Source organism: Capricornis sumatraensis, chromosome 2, assembly GCF_032405125.1.
Source record: "Capricornis sumatraensis isolate serow.1 chromosome 2, serow.2, whole genome shotgun sequence".
NCBI classification, from domain to species: domain Eukaryota; kingdom Metazoa; phylum Chordata; class Mammalia; order Artiodactyla; family Bovidae; genus Capricornis; species Capricornis sumatraensis.
In genome coordinates, this window is record NC_091070.1 from 143,405,195 (window position 1) to 143,426,774 (window position 21,580).

General features: G+C 37.8%; 1 protein-coding gene across 1 annotated transcript in view; it reads right to left on the reverse strand.

The window, feature by feature from the left end:
- SLC30A7 (solute carrier family 30 member 7) overlaps positions 1–21,580 on the reverse strand; it is a 93,838-nt gene that overhangs the window by 16,261 nt on the left and 55,997 nt on the right. The window lies entirely within an intron of this gene.

A 21,580-nucleotide genomic window follows, 5' to 3' on the forward strand; every position in this document is an offset into this window, starting at 1 on the left:
TATATCAGGGTATCAAAAAAGAGTTAAATGAAATATTTCAGTGTATGAAATATTAGTATAATACTAATATTATACTACTGAATAGTACTGGAGCATCTAAGACTCTAAACACAAGCAGTCATTTAACTACCATTTAAAATATGACTTCAAATGGCTAGAATCTTCCAAGATAATCTATAAAGCATATCATGGCTGCCTGGTCCTTAACACTTATCAAACATCTATATGCATTTATCTGAACAGTTCTGTAAAGGAAAATACAAAAAAAAAATTAATACAGTATATTAGGTTCATTCATTCAATGTTTTTCCAATCCAATTATGTATCAATCTTCTTTGATTATTAAAAAAAAAAAAAGAAGCCTGGATATTACCACATATCTAGTGAAGAATCAGCACCTCTAGTGACAGGGCCCTAAAGACTGTATGAATTGATGTAATTAGTCTGTAACTGGTATTTGGAAATTATAGCTTTAGGCTATTTAGATGGTTAAATGCACACAAAACAGTTAATGGTACAGGTGACTCTACTGCAACAGTTTTCTAAACTAGCGACACATCAAATTCACCTTAAGAGTGTGGTTTGTTTTCATTCCTAGCATACTGAATGAGAATCTCTGAGGCAAAGGTGAAGTATCAGTATTTTTAGAAAGCCCTCTAGGGGGAGTCCAGTAAGTCACTGAAGTGAGCAGACACTCACTGCTCCAGTGCTTGATGCTGATTGAAAGGCAAGGTCAGGAATAGCTTCATTACACTTAATAGCTGAAGCCAGTGCTTTGTTTTAAACTTATAGAATCTCAATGTTTCTAGAGAAAAACCCCTCCTGATTATAGCTAAAGGTATGTGTGCATGCTCAATATTGTTCAACTTTTTGCAACTCCATGGACTGTAGCCCTCCAGGCTCCTCAGTCCATGGAATTCTTTAAGCAAGAATACTGGAGTCAGTAGCCATTTCCTACTCTAGGGGATCTTCCCGACCCAGGGATCAAACTTGTGTCTCCTGAATTGGCAGGTGGGCTCTTTACAACTGAACCGCTTAGGAAACCCCAGAAATCCAATAGCTGTAGGAGATAAAGAGAAAACAAAACAAAACAAAACATACACCTTTTAAGGAAGGTAGAAGGTGAAGTGGATAACTAAAAAGATTAGTGTTATTTTTGACAGACAGAAAGGAAAGAGAAGATATTAATGATTAGAGGATTAGGGACAATGCTTGTCTTGCTGTTATATTCCCAAGGAGGCCCAGTAAAGTGCAGTTCACAAAGTGGGCCTACAATACTTGTTGGTTAAATGAAAGATAAATGTATCTAGCAATTAGATGTTTTAGAATCTAGATTAAAAAAGGAAAGGCCTCAGAGAAGAAATTAAGAAATTGTTCCCACACTTTGTGTACAGAGAGAAGTAGCTAGGTAAGGAGGGTAAAAGTAGGAACAGAGACAAATAGGAAAATTAAACAGACACTGAGAGATATTGAGATACTGGGAAGCTGGAGTCCAGGAAAGCAACACCAAGGGCAAGTTTAGATACCTAAAAGTGTGACGAGAATGGCAGTAATGCATATAAAAGCTCAACATGGACAGGAGTTGACGACACATTCAAGCAAAAATATTCTTCAGTCAGATGGTGATTTGCTAGTCAAAAACAATTAGATGCCACCTTTAATTGCTTCTTCTCCCTTAAAACCTTCATGCTCTAAATCACCAAGTTCTCATGACTTAACCTGCTAAGCATTTCTTGTCTCCACCACCCTCCTTCATTCTATTACTTACATCTACAATAATCTCCATATCATTTCACTTGGATTATCAAATAGCCTCCTAAGTGGTCCCTTTGCCTCTAGTCTTATTTTCTTAAGTCCACTGTGACAGGCGGCTTCAAAGATGGATCCCAGAGACCCCTGCCTCCCTAGTGTGCGTGCTCTTGTGTCATCCCCTCCCCTTGACAGTGGTCTGGATCCAGTGACTTGCTCCTAATGCATCAAGTATGCAAAAGTGATGCTTCTAAAGTAAAAGACTCTGGCTTCCATCTTTTCCACCCGCCTTGCTCTCTCGCTTGTTCAAAGCTGCCACACTGTGAGCTGCCCTAGGCAGAGGCCCAAGGCAAGGGGAACTAAGAGATGCTTCTGGAGAGGAAACGGGACCCTCAGTCCAACAGCCCCAAAGAAACTCAATACTGTCAACAACCACTTCAGTGAGACTGGAAGTAGATTCTCCCCCAGACAAGCATTAGCATGACTACAGCCCTGGCTGACACCTTGACTGTCACCGCGTGAGGGAGCCTGAGACACAGAGCCCAGTTAGCCATGCTCAAGTTCCTGAACCAAGGCAAAGATAATAATGTGTGTCATTTTAGCTATGTTCTTTTTGTGTAAGTTGTTATCTTACCAAGGATAACTAATAGAACCATTCTGTATCAAGCTATTAGGCTAATCTAATTGAAATCAGAATCTGACTCTATACTTCCCTCAAAAAAAAAAAAAAAAAAAAAGGAAAATCCATTAGCAGCTCTCTACTGACTGGTGTGCTGCAGTCCACGGGGTTGCAAAGAGTCGGACACGACTGAGCGACTGAACTGCACTGAACTGCCTGGGGAATTAAATGTAAACTATAGCTTCACCTCCTATCATTCTTGCTTCACATTTTAAGCTCTCTAAAACATAAACCTGCTTGTACTTCACTTTCTGCTGTTTCTTCCTTTCACGCTTTGTCTCATGCTGTAACCCCTCTAGATGTCCCTAAACTGTCCTCTAATCTGGCTTCTAGTCCTTCTTTAAAATCTCAAGTGTCACCCCTTGTAGGGGATATTCCCTGATCCCAAACTGTCCTCCAAACTCTATGAAGTTCTTCTCTGTGCTCTTACAAAAAATCTGTGATATCTATAGTAAGGCTGGAGGAAAAATGGTGGAAAGCAACTAGAACTGGGGTTAAGGATTTTGACAGTGAAAGAACAGTGGTTATCCTTTCATTCAACCTGAACAGTAATGTCTGCTGCTATCCACTGTGCTGTTATTAAAAAGGTGAAGGTTCCCTGGAATTACAAAAATGGCAAAGAAAAACCTCATAGTAGAATAACAAGGCATAATTCAATTATGACATTCTTCTTTCCTCTCTCCATCCTCATTTCTCAGGAAAAATAAAGGATCCATAACTAAATGCTTTTATACATCTAACTTAAACAATTTTTGTTTTCCTACTTTCCTTATTGTACTTCTCAAGAAATGAGGCATTAAAGTAGTTCCCCCAGAATAACTGTTTGAGAATAAGAAAAAAAGTATTTTCTTCACGTGCCCATAAATTTAGCTATTTTGATCATTTCTTCTTCAATCTTTATCTCAAGAAACTGCTAATAATGCCTGGAGATACCTGATGTGGAAAAATCACTCAAGTGTAAATCATACAACCTAGGTTCTAACTCTGCCATTAAACAGCTTTAGACAAATAGTATAACCTTCCAAAACATCCATTTTCTCATCTATAAAATAAGGGAATAGATTAAATTTCTAGGTAATTTCTTCCATCTTTATTTTCATTCAGTAAGAAAAAAAATGGTCAAAGTACAAGGAATACTAGAGAGAGAATATATTTGGAAATGAAATATAAGTTGCCTTTGTATACTGAAAAGCAACAACATGCCAGTATCATCAACTGAGATATACTTTGCAAACCAATCTAATCCATTACTAATTAGGTAAGTCTGCAAATAGATTTTATTATGCAATCAATACAAATAAGCAATAAGTACTACATGCTTTGCTTGGTATCAGATCTTCTAGAATCAGATGGAATCTTACTCTAGAGTTGTGGAAATGGAGACTTGGTGCACCAAAGCAACTTGCTTAAGGTTAAAGCTAGTGAATGGGAGAGCTAGAATAATAACAGGTCTTCTGACTCCAAAATCAATTTTGAACAGTTCAAGTCTACAAACATTTACGGTTTATTTACCATGTGCCAGGCATGTGCTAGGCACCAGAAATAAAAAGATAAATAATTCACGATGCCTTACTTCAAAGGAACTCAACAGTATTGAAAAAGCCTGTAGAGATCAATGGAAACTACACAACAAACATTTATTGGATTGACCCACCATTTGGAAAAAGATGCACATGAATACAAAACAACTGTAGATTAAAAGCCTGTATCCGTTTTCATTTCCCAGGAACTTCTGGCAAACAGTTTTTTAATCAGTACGTTGATAACTTACTCTTAAACATACCTTTAAAAATAAATAATACATCTTTCCGACTTTCCTGGTGGTGCAGTAGATAAGGATCTGCCTGCCAATGCAGGGAACATAGGTTTGACCCCTGATCCAGGAAGATTCCACATGCTTCAGAGCAACTAAGCCCATGCACCACAACTACTGAGCCTGTGTGCCACAACTACTGAAGCCCATGCACCTAGAGCCTGCGCTCCACAGCAAGAGAAGCCACTACAGAGAAAGCCTACCACAGCTAGAGATAGCCTGCACAAAGGCAACAAAGACCAGGAGCAGCCAAAAGCGAATTAAAAAATAGATACCCTTCAAAACAATGTGAGGAAGAAAGGAACAGAAGAGAACATGGATTTCACTGTAACAAAAGGCATGCAATATGAGCAGTGATATTACTTAAATAAAATATTATCTTGCAAAAAACTTTTAAAATCTTTGTTTTAGTATACCTAAAGCTAGTTTAAGACTTTCCCCCAAAAGAGCTAAAGCACAATTAATACAAGAGAGTTAAGTCCAATCTAGATTAATCCTTAAGGAAATCACTTTTAAAACAGTAAACACAATTCTTTAATACAGTCTCCTAATAAGTCACCAAATACATGGGGAAACAGTCACAGACTTTATTTTGGGGGGCTCCAAAATCACTGCAGATGGTGATTGCAGCCATGAAATTAAAAGACGCTTACTCCTTGGAAGGAAAGTTATGACCAACCTAGATAGCATATTCAAAAGCAGAGACATTACTTTGCCAATAAAGGTCCATCTAGTCAAGACTATGGTTTTTCCTGTGGTCATGTATGGATGTGAGAGTTGGACTATGAAGAAGGCTGAGCACCGAAGAATTGATGCTTTTGAACTGTGATGTTGGAAAAGACTCTTGAGAGTCCCTTGGACTGCAAGAAGATCCAACCAGTCCATTCTAAAGGAGATCAGTCCTGGGTGTTCTTTGGAAGGAATGATACTAAAGCTGAAACTCCAATACTTTGGACACCTGATACAAAGAACTGACTCACTGGAAAAGACTGATGCTGGGAGGGATTGGGGGCAGGAGAAGGGGACGACAGAGGATGAGATGGCTGGGTGGCATCACTGACTCGATGGACATGAGTTTAGGTGAACTCCAGGAGTTGGTGATGGACAGGGAGACCTGGCGTGCTGCAGTCCATGGGGTCGCAAAGAGTTGGACATGACTGAGCGACCGAACTGAACTGAATGTCACCAAGAACAACCACCTACAAATTTATCCAAATCTTTGTTCAAATGTTTATGTGTATAATATATGGTGTTGCCTCTCAAAGTCTGCTACTCTCTTTGTAAAAACAACAATGAACAACAACTAGTACTTCTCTTTTTCTCCCAACATTTACTTTCATATGTGGCCCTTAGTTTGAGGATTCTGGAACTGGTAAAGCTCCATGATCACAGATAACACAATATTAGAATTAACAGAATTTAGAGATCCCCCATTTTAACACAATTCAAAAACCATAATGCAGAGAAATATTTTAATAAAATTAATATTAGAAGCCAGCATCTATTTTAAAATAATTAAATGAAAGCTATAACTGATATAAGACAATAATATATAGAGAGACCAATGAGGTTTTTACTGACTCTGCTACACTATAAAATTTCAAATGGTTGTCTACTTAGGTAGAATTTTAATAAAATGTTTACATTCAAGAGCAGCAAGCATTTCACCAAGGCACATGGAAACATCAGGCTAATTTTCTCCAATAATAATATTAAAATATTGTTAAGAATTTCAGCTGTAGGAGCTATAACTAGGTCATGAAACTGGGGTGGGGAGAAAAAAGTACTTGCTAAATCAAGTGTGGGGATAAGCAATTTAAAATCAAAGTCAATTTCTATAATAATCTCAAAGGTTATAAAAATGTAAAAGAAACCTGCAGAAACTCTATTTTTGTTTTTTAAAATTGTGTTTAGCTCAGGAGTTTGTGCCCATATTTTTCTGATTAACTAGTGTAATAGGAAATCATAAAACAGATTTTAGCATGGATCTATCTAGCCATAATGAAAGGATATGGGGAAAAAGACAAACTTAGCAAATTCCTGACTGAGCTAAGACTTAGAGCTGCATCCAAACCCAAAAAGTAAGCATTTGGAAACAATTAGAGGTTCACTTCTGGTTGACTAACTCAATTCTAGCTTTAACAATGAAATACCATTTTCATAGCATATTTAAAAAGAATGACTCATTAGGTACATGAGTTTACCAGTAAAACATGCTAATATTTTTATTCCTCAAAAGCTAAGTCAAATTTACAGTCATATAATCAGAAATTTACAATTAATATGAAAGTGTATATGACCACAGATTAAATAAGCAACAATTAGCTATTATTCTTTATTGCCAGTAACTCTGCAAATGAAAATTTTACTTCAAAAGCATTTAGTGAAAGTCTAACCATTTCAACAGTAAATAAAATTGTCTAGCAATAATTATAAATAAATCAAAGAAAAGGATATACATTATGAAAACTTGAAGAACAATCAGACTAGCAGTAGTCATAAATCCTTAATAATAAAGAATTCCAGAGAGTTGAAACCATCATTTAAATCTGAGAACAAATACCTATTAATAATAATTAAAACATAATTACTGATTCAACTTTTTTGAACTGGCTAACGGACTAAGTCTTCCTGCATATTATCAGTGGTTTTTATAATCCACAAACATAAACACAGCTGTACTTTATAAAAGAGCCTATAAATCTGAAGTATTTTCTAGCATATGTCATATACTCAAAAATGTTTAGTGGACAAAAGAAGCCAAAGAAAATTGACCCTGAAAAGCAATGTATTCTACATTTAGGCATGGTGATCCTGTTGATAAGCTGTAAAGATACAGTCATATTTGCACAAATACAATTATTCCACTGTAAAAAACAATTACCTATAAACCCAGAATTTCATAAGCCTAATACAGAACAGAAAACCTAAAACCACAGGGATTGTGATTTACCTTATAATTATACTGAGTTTCTGAAATCTATTGTTTAAATCAGTGCATATTTACAGAGTACCTATTTTACTCAATAACAGAGACAGTATGATATCCTAAAACACCCCTAGAACTTGAAGCCAACATCATGAGAAAGTCACTCTTTTCTCTAAAGTTCTGGAACTTAGTTGTAACACTTAATGCATCTGGTCTCTGGACCAAAAGCATTTGTAAATAATGTCAAATTAGCAGATAATAATGTCTTTGTTTAAACAAAACTTAATAGTTTCTTTAAGTACTATTAATAAAGTACTTTAAGTACTTTAATAAATTTTTTTCCAATTTGATCCTCACAACAATTTAAGTAGCTTTACGAAAATGTTGGAATAAGAGATACAGACAAGATCATAAGAGCTTATTTAGACCAACTCCCTCATTTTATAGAAGTGAAAACCATCTCAGAGAGATTAAGACAACTTGCTCTTTGTTACATATTGGTAAGCAACAGAACTAGAGGTAAGAACTCCACACTAAAGCTTTCTTCTCTACACTGCAGTGTCTCATGAAGTCTGAGTCCTCTGGGGTCAGAGACCAGGTTGTACTCTTTTTATTCCCAGTGCCACATACAGTGCATGGAATATAATAAGTGCTGGGCACATGTCTGCTGAATGTACGGTCTATTGTAAAATTTCAAACACTAGTGGAAGATTATTAAAATGTCGAACAACCCTTGTTTGATATGGCTTTCAACACTTCACAATAACAGCTAAATAACAAAGCAGTAATAAGGCCCTTAAAAGAATCATTCCCCCAAAAGAATCTCTAATAAACAGAAGCAGAAGTATCTTATCCTCTATTCAAGTACAGGTGACAAAGAATTAATTATACTTAGGCAGGAGCAATCCACATTCCCAACTCTTAACATCCAACTTGTTATCTTAAGATAAAGGCTTTTCATTCTCTTGAGAAAGAATATTCTCATGAATAAAAAACTAAAATCACACCAACAATATCAATAGAAAATAAAAGTGATAACATATGTATCCAGGAAGTACAAGGTGCAAATAAGTATGAAAAATGAATGAGAAGTCATGCTAGTATCCTCTCAAGAGGGAGGGAAATGGGGAGAGACAATGGAATAGAAGTAAGAGGGCAAAGAACACCACAAGATACAGTTTTGAGAGAAGACTGGAATAAATCTTATTATTCGTATTAAATATGGTAACATTTGCATCTAAAAGCGAATGAGAACTGGAGGCACCTCTCTACTCCCTCTGTGACCCACTGAAAGCGGTGGCTACGCTAACATGGACAAAGGCAGGAGATGAAGCTCTTTAAGGAAATCTGCCATTTAAAAACTGGTGAAGAAACAGGACTTTATTTCAAAAACCAGATGAGACGGCAAGAAATATTTATATATTAATACTATAAAAACCAACTTATCATTAAATGGCTTCAGCAATTACAAGTTTTAACTCAAAACAAAAAGGCCTTAAGATCAGTGAGAAAAATTGATCAGGGTGCTGATCAATACCTAGGTTCAATAAGACTATTAGTAATCTGAGTTAAACTGTGTCTAGCTACTTCCAGGTTAAGCAGTTAACACTTACACAATGCCTGCCAAGTGGCAGGCCTGGTGTAGACTTAGTATATCTTAACTTACTTAGTCCACATATAACAAGTTATGAAGTAAACGTAACTGCCATTTCCACTTTCAAGATTAAAAACTGAGGTTAAGTGACTTGCCCAAGGTCACACCGACAAAAGGTCGAAACAGGATTTGAACCCAGGCAGCTATGCGCAGAAGTAAACACTCTTAACTGCTCAGTAAGACTTCTAATTAAGTCATCAAGGTGGCTCTGTTAGTGCTACCAAGGCACCTTTACCTAAAGGAGAGCTCTGTCATTAAGAGAAGCTAGCCTTTAAAGTCAATTGAAGGCCTGGATCATAAAAAGAAATTTAAAAGCTCAGGAAAAGATGAACAGTAATAAAAATATGAAAGTCTTCTGCCATCTGAGAGGTGACTGGTACAGTCAAAACTTGAACAGAAGCAAACCCTGACACCTACTTTCTGTTCTGTGCCCATACTCAATGATAACTTTCAAAGTCAGATGTCTGTGGGAAGCAAACCTAACATAGGAAATGAAAAGCAAAGGAAAAAGTACCCTTATTTGCTTATCCAAATTAAACCTAAAATATCACCGTGGGAGTATATTTTTTATTAAATATCTCAAAGTAGATTTCTAATTGCTACACTGCTACACTGGAGGCTGACTACTTTAAAATATTTAGCTGATGAGGTAGGAGTAGAAATCATGTTTTCAAAGAATAAATAAAGCAAGAGAACAGAGTAACTTAAGTGCAGGCTATACCTAGTGGTGGAGAATTTCAAAGTAATTGCACGTGAATTAACAATGAACACTGAAAATGTATAATCAAAAGGGAGTAATATTTTTTCTTTTGGTAGGTATAAATTAAGAGTTGAAAAAACTGAATGTACTTTCAACCTTTTAAAATTTACTTTTTTAAAGGCTAAAAATGTCTATGATTCCAAAGTCAAAAGTATACTAAACATATAAGTCTCATTTCTAATCCCTTCCTCAGTCTAGAGGTACCTATATTTATTATATTTGTTTTCAACTTGTTCTGTGAACATGCAGATTATATATGCATCTTTCCTTATGGAAAAGATAAAGTGCTACTTTTTAACCTGTCTTATGCTGTACTCTTACATATCAGGTGCTACATATCAAATGCTATTTTGTTTTCTTAACAATATAGCTTGGAAACAATGCCTCATTACCAAAGCTAGTGGGGGTGATGGAATTCCTGTTGATCTATTTGAAATCCTAAAAGATGATGCTGTGAAAGTGCTGCACTCAAAATGCCAGCAAAGTTGGGAAACTCAGCAGTGGCAACAGGACAGGAAAAGGTCAGTTTTCATTCCAGTACCAAAGAAAGGCAATGCCAAAGAATGTTCAAACTACTGCAAACTGCACTCATCTTACAGGCTAGCAATGTAATGCTAAAAATTCTCCAAGCCAGGCTTCAACAATATGTGAACTGTGAACTTCCACACGTTCAAGCTGTATTCAGAAAAGGCAGAGGAACCAGATATCAAATTGCCAACATTCTCTGGATCATTGAAAAAGCAAGAGAGTTCCAGAAAAACAACTACTTCTGCTTTATTGACTATGCCAAAGCCTGACTGTGTGGATCACAGCAAACTGGAAAATTCTTAAAGAAATGGGAATACCAGACCACCTGACCTGCCTCTTGAGAAATCTGTATGCAGGTCAAGAAGCAACTGGACATGCAACAACAGACTGGTTCCAAGTAGGAAAAGGAGTACATCAAGGCTGTATATTGTCACCCTGCTTGTTTAACTTATATGCAGAGTACACCATGCAAAATGCCAGGCTGGATGAAACACAAGCTGGAATCAAGATTGCTGGGAGAAATATCAATAACCTCAGATACACAGATGACATGACCCTTATGGCAGAAAGCAAAGAAGAACTAAAGAGCCTCTTGACTGAAAGTAAAAGAGGAGAGTGAAAAAGTTGCCTAAAACTCAGCATTCAGAAAACTAAGATCATGACATTCAGTCCAATCACTTCATGCCAAATAGATGGGGAAACAATGGGGAAAACAGTGACAGACTTATCTTTGGGCTCTAAAATCACTGCATATTGTGACTGCAGCCATGAAATTAAAAGATGCTTGCTCCTTAGAAGAAAAGCTAGACAGACCTAGACAGCATATTAAAAAGAACACATTACTTTACCAACAAAGGTCCATCTAGTCAAAGCTATGGTTTTTCCAGTAGTCATGTATGCATGTGAGAGTTGGACTATAAAGAAAGCTGAGCACTGAAGAATTGATGCTTTTGAACTGTGGTGTTGGAGAAGACTCGAGAGTCTCTTGGACTGCAAGGAGATCCAACCAGTCCATCCTAAAGGAAATCAGCCATGAATATTCACTGGAAGGACTGATGTTGAAGCTGAAACTCCAAAACTTTAGCCATCTGATGCAAAGGACTGTCTCATTGGAAAAGACCTTGATGCTGGAAAAGACTGAAGGTGGGAGGAGAAGGGGACAGCAGAGGATGAGATGGTTGGATGGTATCATCTACTTGATGAACATGAGTTTGAGCAAGCTCCGGGAGTTGGTGATGGACAGGGAAGCCTGGCGTGCTGCAGTCCATGAGGTCACAAAGAGTTGGACACAACTGAGAGACTGAACTGAACTGAATCATATAGAGATCTTCCTTATTCTTTTTTGTTATAGTAAAAAACTTATTACGCTAAATTTAAAAATGTATAATTCAGTAGTGTCAAGTAACACTGTTGTACAAAAGATCTCTAGAACTTTTTTCATGTTGCAACACTAAAACTCTTTACCCATTAAACACTAAATTTCCCATCCCTCCTGCTCCTAACCCTTGGCAACATCCTTCTACTGTTTCCATACTTCTGACATACTTTATATATGTCAATATGATTCGACTCATACAATATTTGCTCTTTGGCACTGGCTTATTTAGTTTAGTATAATGTCCTGAAGTTTCATGACGAAGTGTATGACAGAATTTCCTTCTTTTTAAAGGCTATATAATATTATACTACATGTATATACCACATTTTCTTTATACATTCATCTGTTGATGGAGATGTGGGTTACTTCTACCTCTTATCTACTGTGAGTAATGCTGCAATGAACATGGGTATATGAATATCTCTTTGCAATCCTCCTCTGAGTTCTTTTGGACATGTACCCAGAAATGGAATTGCTAGGTTATATGATAACTCTACTTTTAACTTTCTGAGGAACACGGATACTAATTTCTACAATGGCTGCACCATTTTACATTCCTTCCAAAAGTAAACAAAGGCTCCAAATTCTCCACATCCTTGCCTACAGGTATTATTTATTCTTTTGATAGGGGACAACCTGATGGGTGGGCTTCCATGGCAGCTCAACTGGTAAAAAATCCACCTGCAATGCAGGAGACCCCAGTTTGATTCCTGGGTCAGGAAGATCCCCTGGACAAGGGATAGGCTACCCACTCCAGTATTCATGGGTTTCCCTGGTGGCTCAGAAGGTAAAGAATCCACCTGCACTGTGGGAGAGAGACCTGGCTTGGGAAGATCCTCTAGAGGAAAACATGACAACTCACTCTAGTATTCTTGCTTGGAGAATCCCCATGGACTGTAGCCCAGCAGGGTCTGGACAGGACTGAGCAGCTAAGCACAGCATGGCATCCTGATGGGTGTAAGGTGATGTCTTGTCATTTGGATTTGCATTTCCCTAGTTATTAGCAACACTAAGCATCTTTTCATGTGCTTATTGGCAGGTATAAATCTTTAGAAAAATGTCTATTAAAATCCTTTGCTTCTTTTCAAATTGGTTTATTTTGTTTTTGTTGTTCAGTTGTAGACCTTCTTATATAGTCTGAATATTAACATCTTACAAGATATATGATTTGCAATTGTTTGCTTCAATTCCATAAACTGACTTTTTTGACAGTTCCAAAAATCACTCTGCCAACTGTTTCTTTTGATGAGCAGAAGTTCTTAAGTTTGGCAAAGTCCAATTTGCCTATTTTTTATTTTGTTGCCTGTCTTCTTCGGTTTCCATCAAAAAAAAAAAAAAATCACTCCAAACACCAATATCCTAAAACTTTTCTATGTTTTTGCCTAGGGTTTTAATAGCTTTAGATCATATGTTTAAAGTCTTCAATCCATTTTGAGTTAATTTTTATTGTGGTGTAAAGGTCTAATTTCATTTTTTGCATGTTGATATCCAGTTTTTCCAAAACCATTTGTTGAAAAGACTGCTTTATCTCCATTGTGTAGTCTAGGCACTATTATCAAAAATCACTTGGCTATATATATGCAAACATTTATTACTGGGCTCTCTCTTCATCTTACTGCTCTCCATCTCTGTCTTTATGCCAGGACCACACCATCTCAATCACTGTTGCTTTGTTGTACATTTTGAATTCAGGGACTGGGAGGCCTCCAACTTTGTTCTTCTCTCTTGAGGTTGTTTTGGCTATTCATAGTCTCTTCATATTCCACACAAGTTTTAGGATTTTTAAAAAATCTATTTCTGCAAAAAGATGCCATTAGGATTTTGAATCTGTAGATCACTTTGGGCAGCATATACATTTTAACAATACTAAAGTCTTCTGATCCACAATCATGAACTATTTTTTCATTTATTTTTATCTGCTTTTATTTCTTTTAGCAATATTTTATAGTTTTCAAGGTATACATCTTTCACTTCCTTGGTGGAGTTATTCTTAACTTTTTTATCCTTTCTGGTGCTATGCTAAATGGCATTGTTTTTAAAATTTCTCCTGACTGGCTCTTGTTAGTGTTTAAGAATACAACTGGGTTTTGAGTGTTGGATTTACATTTTGCAACTTTGCTGAATTCTTTATTAGTTCTAACAATTTGTATATGTGTGTGTGTGTAGTCTTTAGGATTTTCTACATGTAAGATCATGTCATGTGTGAACAGGGATAATTTCTTCTGATAATCCCTTGTATTTTAATTAATTTTTAAATTAAAGTATAATTGCTTTACAATGTTGTCTCAGTAGCCAGGACATGGAAGCAACCTAAATGTCCACGAATAGATGAATGAATAGAGGAGATGTGGTACATAAATACAATGGAATATTATTCACCCATAAAAAGGAATGAAATTGGGTCATTTGCAGTGATGTGGATGAACTAGGGTCTGTCAAAGAGAGTGAAGTCAGAAACATAAAAACAAATATCGTATATTAATGCATACATATGGAATTTGGGCTTCTCTTGTGACTCAGCTAGTAAAGAATCACCTGCAATGCAGGAGACCTGGGTTTGATCCCTGGGTTGGGAAGATCTCCTGGAGAAGGGAAAGGCTACCCACTACAGCATTCTGTGCTGGAGAATTTCATGGACTGTACAGTCCATGGGACCGCAAAGAGTCAGACACAACTGAGCAACTTTCACTTCTATATGGAATCTAGAAAATTGGTATTGAAGAACTTAATCTGAGGGAGAGGGTAGGATGAATTGAACAAGGATAACTGTAATTCTTCATTTCCAATTTCAGTGTCCTTTATATATTTTTCTTGTCTGATTGTTCTGGCTACAACATTCAGTATTTTGGTGAATAGCAGCGGGAAAATCTTTTTTTTTTTTTTTTTGGTGTGGGGGGGGTGTTAGTTCTTGAAGGTCTTGTAGGTCTTCATAGAATCATTCAACTTCAGCTTCTTCAGTGTTACTCACTGGGGCATAGACTTGGATTACCAAACAGAGATCATTCTGTCGTTGTTGAGATTGCATCCAAGTGCTGCATTTCAGACTCTTTTGCTGACCATGATGGCTACTCCATTTTTCCTAAGGGATTCTTGCCCACAGTAGTAGATATAATGGTCATCTGAGTTAAATTCACCCATTGCAGTCCATTTTAGTTCGCTGATTCCAAGAATGTCAACGTTCACTCTTGCCAATTCCTGTTTGATCACTTCCAATTTGCCTTGATCCATGGACCTGACATTCCAGGTTACTATGCAATATTGCTCTTTACAGCATCGGACCTTGCTTTGATCACCAGTCACATCCACAACTGGGTACTGTTTTTGGTTTGGCTCCATCCCTTCATTCTTTCTGGAGTTATTTCTCCACTGATCTCCAGTAGCACATTGGGCACCTACCAACCTGGGGAGTTCCTCTTTCAGTATCTTATTATTTTGCCTTTTTCATACTGTTCATGGGGTTCTCAAGGCAAGAATACTGAAGTGGTTTGCCATTTCCTTCTCCAGTGGACCACATTCTGTCAAGTAGGAAGTCAAGAAACACCTGGAGTAACAGGCAAATTTGCCCTTGGAGTACAGAATGAAGCAGGACAAAGGCTAATAGAGTTCTGCCAAGAGAACGCACTGGTCATAGCAAATACCCTCTTCCAACAACACAAGAGAAGACTTTACACATGGACATCACCAGATGGTCAACACCGAAATCAGACTGATTATATTCTTTGTAGCCAAAGATGGAGAAGCTCTATACAATCAGCAAAAACAAGACCGGGAGCTGACTGTGGCTCAGATCATGAACTCCTTATTGCCAAATTCAGACTTAAATTGAAGAAAGTAGGGAAAACCACTAGACCATTCAGGTATGACCTAAATCAAATCCCTTATGATTATACAGTGGAAGTGAGAAATAGATTTAAGGGACTAGTTCTGATAGATAAAGTGCCTGATGAACTATGGACCGAGATTCATGACATTGTACAGGAGACAGGGATGAAGACCATCCCCATGGAAAAGAAATGCAAAAAAGCAAAATGGATGTCTGGGGAGGCCTTACAAATAGCTGTGAAAAGAAGAAAAGCGAAAAGCAAAGGAGAAAAGGAAAGATATAAGCATCTGAATGCAGGGTTCCAAAGAATAGCAAGGAGAGATAAGAAAGCCTTCCTCAGCGATCAATGCAAAGAAATAGAGGAAAACAATAGAATGGGAAAGACCAGAGATCTCTTCAAGAAAATTAGAGATACCAAGACAACATTTCATGCAAAGATCGGCTCGATAAAGGATACAAATGGTATGGACCTAACAGAAGCAGAAGATATTAAGAAGAGGTGGCAGGAATACACAGAAGAACCATACAAAACAGATCTTCACGACCCAGATAATCACGATGGTGTGATCATTCACCTAGAGCCAGACATCCTGGAATGTGAAGTCAAGTGGGCCTTAGAAAGCATCACTATGAACAAAGCTAGTGGAGGTGATGGAATTCCAGTTGAGCTGTTTCAAATCCTGAAAGATGATGCTGTGAAAGTGCTGCACTCAGTATGCTAGCAAATTTGGAAAACTCAGCAGTGGCCACAGGACTGGAAAAGGTCAGTTTTCATTCCAATTCCAAAGAAAGGCAATGCCAAAGAATGCTCCAACTACCGCACAATTACACTCATCTCACATGCTAGTAAAGTAATGTGCAAAATTCTCCAAGCCAGGCTTCAGCAATACCTGAACCGTGAACTTCCTGATGTTCAAGCTGGATTTAGAAAAGGCAGAGGAAGCAGAGATCAAACTGCCAACATCCGCTGCGTCATCAAAAAAACAAGAGAGTTCCAGAAAAACATCTATTTCTGCTTTATTGCCTATGCCAAAGCCTTTGACTTTGTGGATCACAAGAAACTGTGGAAAATTCTGAAAGAGATGGGAATACCAGACCACCTGATCTGCCTCTTGAGAAACCTATATGCGGGTCAGGAAGCAACAGTTAGAACTGGACATGGAACAACAGACTGGTTCCAAATAGGAAAAGGAGTACATCAACACTATATATTGTCACCCTGCTTATTTAACTTCTATGCAGAGTACCTCATGAGAAATGCTGGGCTGGAAGAAGCACAAGCTGGAATCAGATTGCCGGGAGAAATATCAATCACCTCAGATATGCAGATGATGCCACCTTTATGGTAAAAAGTGAAGAGGAACTAAAAAGCCTCTTGATGAAAGTGAAAGAGGAGAGCAAAAAAGTTGGTTTAAAGCTCAACATTCAGAAAACGAAGATCATGGCATCCGGTCCCATCACTTCATGGGAAGTAGATGGGGAAACAGTAGAAACAGTGTCAGACTTTATTTCTTGGGGTTCCAAAACCACTGCAGATGGTGACTGTAGCCATGAAATTAAAAGATGCTTACTCCTTGGAAGGAAAGTTATGATCTACCTATATAGCATATTCAAGAGCAGAGACATTACTTTGCCAACAAAGGTCCAACTAGTCAAGGCTATGGTTTTTCCAGTGGTCATGTATGGATGTGAGAGTTGGACTGTGAAGAAAGCTGAGCACCGAAGAACTGATGTTTTTGAACTGTGGTGCTGGAGAAGACTCTCAAGAATCCCTTGGACTGCAAGGAGGTCCAACCAGTCCATCCTAAAGGAGATCAATCTTGGGTGTTCATTGGAAAGACAGATGCTAAAGCTGAAACTCCAATACTTTGGCCACCTCATGCAAAGAGTTGACTCATTGGAAAAGACTGTGATGCTGGGAGGGATCGGGGGCCAGAAGAGAAGGGGACGACGGAGGGTGACACGGCTGGATGCCATCACCGACTCGATGGACGTGAGTCTGAGTGAACTCCGGAAGTTGGTGATGGACAGCGAGGCCTGGCGTGCTGGGATTCATGGCGTCACAAAGAGTCGGACACAACTGAGGGACTGAACCGACCAAGTGGAAAAATTGGGCATCCTTGCCTTTTTCATGATCTTAGAGGAAAAGTTTTCAGTTTTCCCCAGGTGTAGTTTCTCCTATATGGGTATTATTACGTTGAGGTAATTTCCTTCTATTCTTGGTTTGCTGAGTGTTTTTAATCATGAAAAGGTGTTGACTTTTGTCACTTTTCTGCATTGTTTTGAAATGAATACATCCTTTCTTCCTTCATTCTACTCATGTGGTGTATTATACTGACTGATTTTCATGTGTTGAACCATCCCTATTTTCCAAGTATAAATCTCCCCTAGTCGCGATGTATGATCCCTTTTATGTGCTGAATTTGATTTGCCTAATGTTTTGCTTAGGATTTTTAAGTCAACACTCATCAAGGAGACTGGTCTATAGTTTTCTTGTTGTGTCTTATCTGAAATCGGTATCAGGTTAACACTGGCCTCATGAGTTTGGGAGCCTTCTCTTGTCTTCAAATCTTTGGAAGAGTGTGAAAAGAACTGGTGCTAGTATTTCTTTAAATTTTTGGTAGAATTCACCAGTGAAACCATCTGATCATGGTCTTTTCTTTGTTGAAAGGTTTTTGATTACTGCTTTAATCTTCTCACTAGTAATATCTTTGTTCAGATTTTTAAAATTTCTTCATGATTCAGCCTTGGTAGGTTACATGCTTCTAGAAATTTAGCAATTTCTTATAGGTTATCCAATTTGTCTCCTACAATTCTTTCTATCTCTCTGATATCAGTTGTAACATCTCCTCTTCCTTATTTTAGGTAACTGAGTCTCTTTCTTTTCCTTAGTTGGTTTAGGAAAGTTTTGTCAATTTTCTTGATCTTTTCAAAAAATTAACTCTAGGTTTTGTTGACTTTTTCCTATTATTTTTCTATTCTCTATTTCATTTATCTCTGCTCTAACCTTATTGTTTCCTTCCTTCTCCTGACTCCAAATTTAGTTTGTTCTTCTTTTTCTAGTTCCTTGAGTTGTAAGGTTTAAGGTTAGATTGTTGACTTGAGATCTTTTTATTTTTTTAATGTATGCATTTATAGCTATGAACTTCTCTCTTTGTACTGGTTATGCTGAATTCCATACATTTTGGTATGTTGCGTTTTTCATTTGTCTCCATGTATTTTCTGAATTTTCTTGTGATTTGTTCTTTGACTGATTGGTTGTTACAGAGTATGTTAATTTCCCCATATTTTTAAATGCTCTTGCTTTCCTTTGCTATTGATTTCCAGTTTCATTCCACTGTGGTCAGAGAAAATATTTCATATAGTTTCAACATTCTACACTGTTAGGACCTCTTTTGTGACACGATGTGTCATACTTTTGGGAGAATGTTCCACATACACTTGAGAAGAATGTGTACTCTGTTGTAGTTAGGTTAGTCCCAACTGGTCTGCAGTGTTCAAGTCTCCTCTTCGCTTATTGAGCCTCTAATGATAGACTGGTTTATTTCCTAGTTGCCCTAAGGTATTGAAGTTTCCTACTATTACTATGTTACCATTATTTCTTCCCACCTCCTCATCAGTGTTCCATTTATATATTCATGAGATCTCATGTTAGCAGCATATGTACTCACAAATGTTGTATCTTCCTGGTGAACTGACCTTTTTATCCTTATCATTTTCTTCTTTCTCCCTTGTGACAGTTTTGGTTGTCTGTTCTGGCTAATATTAAGTATGGCTACCACTGCTCTCTTTAGACTCCTGTTTGCATGAAGTATCTTTTCCTACTTTTTCACTTTAGTCTCGTTGAGTTCTTATATCTATAGTGAATCTCTTGTTGGCAGAATAAAGATGAATCTTGCTTTTTAAAAAAATCCATTCATTCAGCCAGTCAATTCAGCCTTTGAATTGATATGCTTAATCCCTTTACATATAAGGTAAATACTGGCATGAAAGGACTTAATATTATCACTTTGTTCAGTTTTCTATCTTTAGCTTTTTCATCTCTTTCCCCTCTTTTGCTGTCTTCCTTTGTGTTTCACTGATTTTTTTTGTAGTGATATATTTTGATTTCCTTCTCATTTCCCTTTGCATATATTTTATAAATATTTCCTTTGTGGTTATCATTGCATGTGACAAGTTGCTTTTCTCTTTCTGCTTTCAAGATCCTTACTTTATATGTAACCTCTGACAGTTTGATTATGATGTGTCTCAGTGTGGGCTTTTTTATTTTTATATTTATCCTAGTTCAAGTTCTTTACATTTCTTGAGTTTCTATATCCACTTTTCTTCTCAGATGTGGGAAAGTTTCAGCCACAGTTTCTTTAAATAGGTATTCTGCCCCCTTTTTTCTTTACTTTCTGGGACCCACAATCCACAAAGCATGTGTTATTCTGCTTATCTGTAAACCCTCCAGGATTCACCCCCCCCCCTTTTTTTTTTTTTTGCTTCTTTTTTATGTTCTTCTGCCTCAATAGCTTTTGTAAGTCCTGCCTTCAAATTCACTGATTCTATCTTTTGCCTGGTCACATCTGCTCCTGAGGCCCTCCAGTAAAATTCTTAATTTGTTTCTTCTTTTGTTTGGCTCTTGTCCATTTCTGTCTCTTTGATATTCCCATTTTGTTCATGCACCATTTTCCTGATTTTGTTTAGTGTCTACCTGTGCTTTTTTAAAATTATCTGAGCATCTTTATGACAGTAATTTTGAATTCTCTACCTGGCAATTCATGTGTCTCCATTTCTTGAGTCTGGTTTCTGGGTATCTATTTGTTTCCATGGTTGGCTGTTTCTTTATATGTCTTATTTTTTATTGTTGGGATTTCAGCATCTGAAGAATCAGTCAACTCTCCAAACTTTGTGGTCAGATTTCACGCAGGGAGGACTTTCTCTGCATAATTTGGCTGGAGATTCTGAATTCTCAAGTGTTTTCTGGTATGTGCTCTCTCTGAGTTTGCGCATGTAATATCCTATTTGAAAAAGTAGCGGGCTCCTACTCGTGAGCTCCTCCTGGTGTCCATCTGTAATACTGCTGCCTCCTGGACTTGTAGTAAGGCACAGTCCTGGGGTTCCACCTAGTGTCTGTCTGTGGTACTGTATCCCATCTTCCCAGGCAGCTCAGTGGTGAATGCTTGCCCAGCAGATTGGGTTGGCTCCTTGGATAGGGAAGATCTCCTGGAGAAGGAAATAGCAACCCATTCCAGTATTCTTGCCTGGTAAATACCATAGACAGAGAGCCTGGTGGGCTACAGTCCATGGTGTCAGAGAGAGTCAGACATGATTTAACAACTGAACAGTATCAACAGCAACCTAAGGAGGCACCCATTTTGGTCAGTACTTGAATACAAGCAAGGCAAACCTCTCAGGCAACCCTGCTAAAAGTCAGTTTATATTAAACTCCTTTCCCTGCCCTGGAAGAATATGGGGATTGTGGCCTACTTCCCAAACAGTCTACCACGTGCAGGAAAGTAGGAAGTGCCATGAATTTCCAATCAAGCTTCCATGTGGTTAGATTTCATTAGCCTAGTGTGCAGAAACCTTTTAACTAGTTTGCTCAGTTAAGTCTCCATGGAGGAAAGAGAATCTAGGGCTTCCTATTCTGCCATCTTGCTGATTTTACCCCCTCTTCGTGTGTGTGTGTGTGCACGCGCACACGCGCGCTGTTCTGCAACCCCATTTTACTTCCCTGGCCCCCCCTTCGTGTGTGTGTGCGTGTGCGCTGTTTTGCAACCCCATGGACTGTAGCCTGCCAGACTCCTTTATCCACGGGGATTCTTTAGGCAAGAATACTGGAGTGGGTTGCCATACCCTCCTCCAGGGGATGTCCCCAGCCCAGGTCTCTTGCATTTCAGATTCTTTACTGTCCTGAGCCACCAGGGAAGCTCCCCCTTTTTTTAGGGGATGCAGAGAATTCCCTTACTAATGTACACTTGTATTCTTTCCAACCCAAGCACATAAAGCCACAAAGAATGGCCTTAAAAATAAATCTTTATAGATTTTTGCCAATTTATCTCTAGGATACATTCCCAGAAGTAGGATTGGTTAATCAAAGGTAAACATACATTATGATAGATGTTTGTTAAAGTTTTCTCCACAGAGATAGTACCACTCTCACTTCTATCAGCAATGTATCAGAATACTTATTTTACTATGCCGTGCCAAATATTATGCAAGTTTCTGAATAATTATTCATCTGATTGGAGAGAAGTGACATTACAGTGAAGTTTTAGTTTA